The sequence below is a fragment of the Zea mays genome, chromosome 8, assembly GCF_902167145.1.
Source record: "Zea mays cultivar B73 chromosome 8, Zm-B73-REFERENCE-NAM-5.0, whole genome shotgun sequence".
Taxonomy (NCBI): Eukaryota; Viridiplantae; Streptophyta; class Magnoliopsida; order Poales; family Poaceae; genus Zea; species Zea mays.
Window position 1 is genome coordinate 181,932,227 of NC_050103.1, and position 8,149 is coordinate 181,940,375.

Genomic DNA, 8,149 nt, shown 5'->3' on the forward strand with positions numbered 1-8,149 from the left:
TTGCTTCTCGCGACAATCTTGACAGACTATATCGTGATTCTAGCAATTCGTTGACTATCCTGGAGAGGAGTCATCGCTTCACCATGGAAGAGTTAGACAACCATCGCTGTAAGCTGTAGGAATCCACGGATGACGTAATCCGTCTCCGGCAGTTGATATCGGCTAAGGATGCTGCTATCAAAGAACTCTGTGCTTCCAAGAAGTCCATCGCCCAGGAGCTAGAGACCGCTCAGTTGGCTGCCAAAGTTGCTGAAGAAACTTCCATTACTCTGAGGGCCCAGCGCGACAGAGCCATGGATAAAGCCATTCGCGCGGGGCGGATCTTGATGAGGAGACCCGGCGTGGTTGTTCCTGATGATATAAGGGCTGACGTGAACGCTGCTCCTGATTCCTCAAGTCGCCCTTCTTCGTCGGTTGCTCCTGAGAAAGATATTGCAAATAGAGAAATATTTGCGTGCTTTGAGCGCGCGACTATCATGATCGGATATTTTGTTAGAGGACACCAGTTCGGCATTTGAATGATATTGTTACTCTCCTATTGTTTTAGAATTCGGCAGTACATAAATTTGCTGGAGTAAAATGTTGTGTGATGATTTTGAAACTTGTTTACGGGATATAGAGGTCACCCCTATATGAGTAATCGTAAGCATGTGAAATCGCCTTAAGTCGTTGCTGACTTAAATCAATTGCTTTTGTTAATAGGGCATAGTGGTCACCCCGAGTTAAGTAAGCGCGAGCATGTTGCACCGTCTTAAGTCGTTGCCGACTTAAGCCGATTGCTCCGTTAGCAGGGCATAGTGGTCACCCCGAGTTAAGTAAGCGCGAGCATGTTGCACCGTATTAAGTCGTTGCCGACTTAAGCCGATTGCTCCGTTAGCAAGGCATAGTGGTCACCCCGAGTTACGTAAGCGCGAGCATGTTGCACCGTCTTAAGTCGTTGTCGACTTAAGCCGATTGCTCCGTTAGTAGGGCACACCCGACGGGTGCGCTCGCGCGCACCCATCGGAACCAAGCATGAATGAGAAGGGCCGGTCCCCTTGCAAACATCCGGCAGAACCTCCAAGCGAGTGCCCCAACTCCCTTGGAGGCTCGGGGGCTACTGTCGGGTACCATAATTAGGGGTACCCCCAATGCTCCTTAATTCGACTGGAAAACATCTTCAGAACAAACCATACACGGCTGATAAAACGAGGTTCAAGTCAAGGCCACGTCTGCCGAGGGACACGACCTCATCCGAGCCCAGCCTCGGGCGGGAACAGTAGTCCCGGACGGATTCACGCCTCGCCCGAGGGTCCCCTCAGTCAGCAGACGCACCCTCGGCTCGCCCGAAGCCCAGCTCAGGCAGACTGTGTCGTGCAGCGACCTTGGCCAAATCACCTTACCAGTCGACCGTATCGCATGCGCATTTAATGCGGGGATCGCCTGACACCTTATCCTGACATGCGTGCCCCAGTCGGCAAGGTCGAAGTGACCGCAGTCACTTCACCCCTTTACTGACCGATCTGACGGGAAAACAACGCTATTCACCCCGCTGTGGCTACTGTGCCAACCACTAGGGCAAGACTAGCAACAACAAGTCGTGACCTCTCCCGAGTTCAGCCTCGGGCGCAACAGTGAGCTCCGCCTCGCCCGACACCTAGCCCCGGCCTCGGCCTCAGCCCCGGCCTCGGGAGGAGTCACAACCTCGCCCAACCTCAGCCTCGGCCTTAGGAGAAGTCTCCGCCTTGCCCGACCTGGGCCTCGGACCGACTACACTACAGGGGATACATCATTACCCTACCCCTAGCTAGCCGCCTCAGGCTAGAAGTAACAAGACCGGTGTCCCATCTAAAGTTACTCCGGTAAACAGGTAATGATGGTTCCCCGCGTGCGCCCATGACGTCGGTTGCTCTCAAACCCCCTACGGAAGCAAGCAAACGTCAGCAGGATCCATGTCGCACCGCCAGTTGTGCTTCTACAGGGCTCAAGGCACTTCCCCGATGGCCACGACGGCTCGTGTATAGGGCTCAAGGCGCTTCTCCGCCAGCCACGTTAGCACTTAGCTACACCCCCATTGTACAGCTGGACATCTCCTTGCATCTATAAAAGGTGATGTCCAGGGCCTTCCTAAGGGAGGTTGACGTTACGACGCACTTGTGACAACACGGACGTTGAGGGAGGTTGACACGAGGACAGACGGGGAGACGCTCTCTCTCTCTCTCTCTCGCTCTCGCCCTCGCCCTCGCTCCCTCGTGATGCTTGTAACCCCTACTACGAGCACCCCGATGCGAGATAATATAAGCCTCATTTCCCCGCTTGTGTACCATCTAGACGCCGAAAATAGCTTATTTTCTGCATATTGTGAGCCAATCGTCGAAAATAGATTAGTTTCGGCGGCCAAGCTCTGGCTGCCGAAAATTAACGTTTATTTTCGGCTAATTTTTACCGCCGAAAATAGGCCAAAATCCGTCGAAAATAGCTTATTTTCGGCGGCAAAGGGCCTATTTTTGGCGGTCTCTGGCCGCCGAAAATGACTGTAGCTGCTGTAGTGAATGTGAGAATGATCGTTTAAAAAATTTCCATAGAAGGTAGTGAAAGGGAAATGTGCCCTTGGGCCATTTCTAAGTATTTTGGTGATTGAGTGCCAACACAAGTGGTCATGTGTTAATCTATGCCAAATGATGAACAAAGTGAAAATCAACATAAAGGTATGTTTCTAAGACTTAGTACTTTGTTTTAAGGACTAATGTATTGTGTCTAAGTACTGGAAACAGGAGAAATCAATTTGGAAAAGTGATGGCTTTGTTCAGCCAAAGACAGTTCAGTCTGGGAGCACCGGACTGTCCGGTGGTGCACCGGACAGTGTCCGGTGCGCCAGGCTGGCTCTGGCGAACTGGCTGCTCTCGGGTTTCGTCGGCGGCGTACGGCTATAAAACACTGTGGTATTCAAGTGGGTCTTTGGGCCGCTTGAGAGGGGTTGAGTGCAACCCTCGTCCATTGGTACGCCACAATGTGGAGTAGGCAAGTGTTGGACTTGGTCGAACCACGGGATAAACCACTGTGCCTATTTGTGTTGATCATCTTGCGGTTATTGTGTTTTGCAAGAACTCCTCTCTAGCCACTTGGCTTTATTGTGCTAACTCCTAATCAAGTTTTGTGGCATTAAGTTTCAAGTTTTTACAGGATCACCTATTCACCCCCCTCTAGGTGCTCTCAATTGGTATCAGAGTTGTTCTCTTCAAAGAAGGGACTAATCGCCCGAAGGGATGGATCCTAAGGGAAATGGAATAGTGATCAACGACAAGGAGAAGGAGTCCTTCATCAATGAGCCGAAAGACGACAAGCCCACTGACTCGGGCTCTAGTCAAAAGAAGAAGGACGAGGAGAAGAAGAGGCGTATCAGGAAGATCGTCTACTACGACGACAGCGACGAGTCTTCTTCTTCCCAAAAGGACGACGACGACAACGACTACAAGAAAAGGAAGACAGTTAATTCAAACTTTTCCTTTGATTATTCTCGTATTCCGCAAAATTCCAATGCTCATTTTCTTTCCATTCCCCTCGGTAAACCCCCTCACTTTGATGGAGAGGACTACGGATTTTGGAGTCACAAAATGCGTAGCCACTTGTTCTCTCTCCATCCAAGTATATGGGAGATAGTAGAAAATGAAATGCACTTTGATAGTACGGATAGTCCCATGTTCATCAATGAACAAATTCATAAAAATGCACAAGCTACTACTGTGTTGTTAGCCTCATTGTGTAGGGATGAGTACCATAAGGTGAGCGGCTTGGACAACGCCAAGCAGATTTGGGACACCCTCAAGATCTCACATGAGGGGAACGACGTCACCATGCTCACCAAGATGGAGTTGGTGGAAGGCGAACTAGGAAGGTTCGCAATGATCAGGGGGAGGAGCCAACCCAAACATACAACAGGCTCAAGACCCTCGTCAACAAAATAAGGAGCTATGGAAGCACGCGATGGACGGACCACGACGTCATCCGCCTAATGCTAAGGTCTTTCACTGTCCTTGATCCACATCTTGTAAACAATATTCGTGAAAATCCTAGGTACACCAAGATGTCGCCCAAAGAAATACTTGGAAAGTTCGTAAGCGGGCGGATGATGATCAAGGAGGCAAGATACGTCGATGAGGCGTTGAATGGTCCAATTCATGAGCCTCAAGCCATTGCTCTCAAGGCAACAAATAGCAAGGAGGCGCTACCTAGCAAGGTGGCACAAGTTGAGGCGGCGGGGCTCAATGAGGAAGAAATGGCCCTCATCATCAAGCGCTTCAAGACGACGCTAAAGGGTCACAAGGAGCATCCCAAAAAGAGCAAGACGAAGGGAAAGCGCTCCTGCTTCAAGTGTGGTAAGATTGGTCACTTTATTGCTAACTGTCCCGATAATGATAGTGACCAGGAACAAGGAAAGAATGGGAAAAGAGAGAACAAGAAGGTTTACAAGAAGGCTAAAGGCAAGGCACACCTTGGAAAGGAGTGGGATTCGGATTGCTCTTCGTCCGACTCCGACGACGAAGGACTCGCCGCCACCGCCTTCAACAAATCGTCTCTCTTCCCCAACGAGCATCACACCTGCCTCATGGCAAAGGAGAAGAAGGTAAGTACTCGAAATGCTACTACATATGCCTCTTCAAGTGATGACGAATCTAGCGATGATGAAGTAGACTATGCTAGTTGATTCAAAGGATTAGATAGAACTAAAATTGATAAGATCAATGAATTAATTGATGCTTTGAATGAGAAAAATAGACTTCTAGAAAAGCAAGAAGATCTTTTATATGAAGAGCATGATAAATTTGTAAGTGCACAAGATTCTCTTGCTTTAGAAGTTAAAAGAAATGAAATGCTTTCATGTGAATTGTCTACATGCCATGAATCTATTTCTAGCTTAAAGAGTATCAATGATGACTTGAATGCTAAACTAGAAATAGCTAATAAATCAACCTCTTGTGTAGAACATGTTGTGGTTTGCAATAGGTGTAAAGATTTTAATGTTGATGCTTGTAGTGAACACCTAGTCTCCATTTCTAAATTAAAAGATGAAGTGGCTAGTCTTAATGCTCAACTTAAGACTAGCAAAAGTGAATTTGATAAACTAAAATTTGCAAGGGATGCCTACACGATTGGTAGACACCCCTCGATTAAGGATGGACTTGGCTTTCAGAGGGAAGCCAAGAACTTAACAAGTCATAAGGCTCCCATCTCCGCCAAGGAGAAAGGGAAGGCCCCTATGGCTAATAGTGCTCAAAAGAACCATGCTTTCATGTACCATGACAGGAGATATTCTAGGAATGTTAATAGAAGTTATGATGTTTTTGATTCTCATAGCATGATTGCTTCAAGTTCGTCTATTGTGCATGATATAAATTTTGCTAGGAAAAATGTTGTTCATCATGTACCTAGGAAAGTAAGTAATGAACATTCTACAATTTACCATGCTTGCAATGCTTCCTTTGCTATTTGTAGAAAGGATAAGAAAGTGGTTGCTAGGAAATTAGGGGCCAAATGTAAGGGAGATAAAACTTGCATTTGGGTTCCTAAGACTATTATCACTAACCTTGTAGGACCCAACAAGAGTTGGGTACCTAAGACCCAAGCCTAATTTTCCTTGCAGGTTTATACATCCGGGGGATCAAGCTGGATTATCGACAGCGGATGCACAAACCACATGATGGGGGAGAAGAAGATGTTCACCTCCTACGTCAAGAATAAAGTTTCCCAAGACTCAATCGTATTCGGTGACGGGAATCAAGGCAAGGTTAAAGGCTTAGGCAAGATTGCCATCTCAAATGAGCACTCTATCTCCAATGTATTTTTAGTAGAGTCGCTAGGTTATAATCTTTTGTCGGTTAGTCAATTATGTAATATGGGATATAATTGCTTATTCACAAATGTAGATGTGTCTGTCTTTAGAAGGAGTGACAGTTCATTAGCTTTTAAGGGTGTACTAGACGGCAAACTCCATTTAGTTGATTTTGCAAAAGAGGAGTCCGGTCTAGATGCATGCTTAATTGCTAAGACTAGCATGGGCTGGTTGTGGCATCGCCGTCTAGCACATGTGGGGATGAAGAACCTTCACAAACTTCTAAAGGGAGAACATGTGTTAGGACTAACAAATGTGCATTTTGAAAAAGATAGACCTTGTGCAGCTTGTCAAGTAGGTAAACAAGTGGGAAGTGCTCATCACATCAAGAACGTGATGACTACATCAAGACCCCTAGAGCTGCTGCATATGGACCTCTTCGGACCCGTCGCCTACCTCAGCATTAGGGGAAGTAAGTATGGTTTAGTAATTGTTGATGATTTTTCCCGCTTCACTTGGGTATTCTTTTTGCAGGATAAATCTGAAACCCAAGAGACCCTCAAGCGCTTCCTAAGGAGAGCTCAAAATGAGTTTGAGCTCAAGGTGAAGAAGATAAGGAGCGACAACGGGTCCAAGTTCAAGAACCTTCAAGTGGAGGAGTACCTTGAGGAGGAAGGAATCAAGCACGAGTTCTCCGCTCCCTACACACCACAGCAAAATGGTGTGGTAGAGAGGAAGAACAGGACGCTCATAGACATGGCGAGGACAATGCTTGGAGAATTCAAGACACCCGAGCGGTTTTGGTCGGAAGCTGTGAACACGGCTTGCCACGCCATAAACCGGGTCTACCTTCATCGCCTCCTCAAGAAGACGTCATACGAGCTACTAACCGGTAACAAACCCAACGTTTCGTATTTTCGAGTCTTTGGGAGTAAATGCTACATTCTGGTGAAGAAAGGTAGAAATTCAAAATTTGCTCCCAAAGCTGTAGAAGGGTTTTTGTTAGGTTATGACTCAAATACAAAGGTGTTGGGTCTATGCTTCGTCGCCGAAGGTCTTATAGAAAGAAGTGATCCTCGGATGAAGCTGTTCGCACAAGATAGCCGAAGGTGCCTTTTCGCAGAGCTTCGGCATTACAAACCGACTTAAAGATAGAATGACCTTTTAGTCCATAAAGGTCTGAGTCAACGTTGTAAGTTCTTATAAGGGGCATACTTGTAATTCCTCACAGGCTGCGTCCTGTGCCTATAAATAGTGAACAGTATTCCGTTACTGTTCACGCATTTTTTCTGACATTTGCAATCGCATTTCTCGGAATACAACCTTTGTCAAGGCATAGGTATCATTGTATTTTATGATTCAATATATTAAGTGAATATTATATAATGCATCTGTGAATCATTTATTCATTCTTACCTTTTATTTTACATTATTCTACAACGTTTATTGAAAGTTTATTACGAAGGTTCAACTTCGTAATAAGACGCTTATCAACCTTCGTCTAAGATCCATTATCCTCAAAGGAATAATGCTTCGCGGACGAAGGACAGTATCATTTAACATTCTATGTTGCCTTGTTCTTAATTCATAGCATTTGAGAACAAGTCCCCAACATTGGCGCCCACCTCCGGTGAACTCACTTCCACTTTTCTGAGCTGATGGCTTCGTTCAACAATCAAGCTGGAGTTGCTTCGGACCCGAAGCTGGTGCTCCCGATCACAGGTGGCTCGTCCTCAGAGCCAGCTAACAAGAAGCAGAAGAAGGAGGCACAGAGAAGAGTACAACATGTTGGGGTGCAAGGACCCTTCATCAAATCAAGATGGTCTCACATTCCTATTACCTTCTCTCAAGAGGACCTTCAGCTCAAAGATTACCCACACAATGATGCCATGGTTATCTCTTGTGTTATCAAAGGATTTCTAGTTCACAATGTCTTGGTTGATACAGGCAGTGCAGCTGACATCATATTTGCTAAAGCCTTCAGACAAATGCAAGAGCCAGAAGATAAGATTCATGATGCTACACATCCTCTTTGTGGCTTCGGAGGAAGACAGATTGTAGCACTGGGCAAGATCACCATGTCAGTAACCTTCGGATTCGTCAACAACACCAGAACCGAACAGGTTGTGTTCGATATTGTTGACATGGAATACCCCTATAATGCAATTATTGGTCGTGGTACCCTCAATGCCTTCGAAGCAATTCTTCATCCTGCTTATCTTTGCATGAAGATACCTTCGGATCAGGGACCCATCGCTGTTCATGGAAGTCAGGAAGCTGCCAGAAGGGCCGAAGGAAACTGGACTGACTCAAAAGCAATTCATAACATAGATGAAGCTG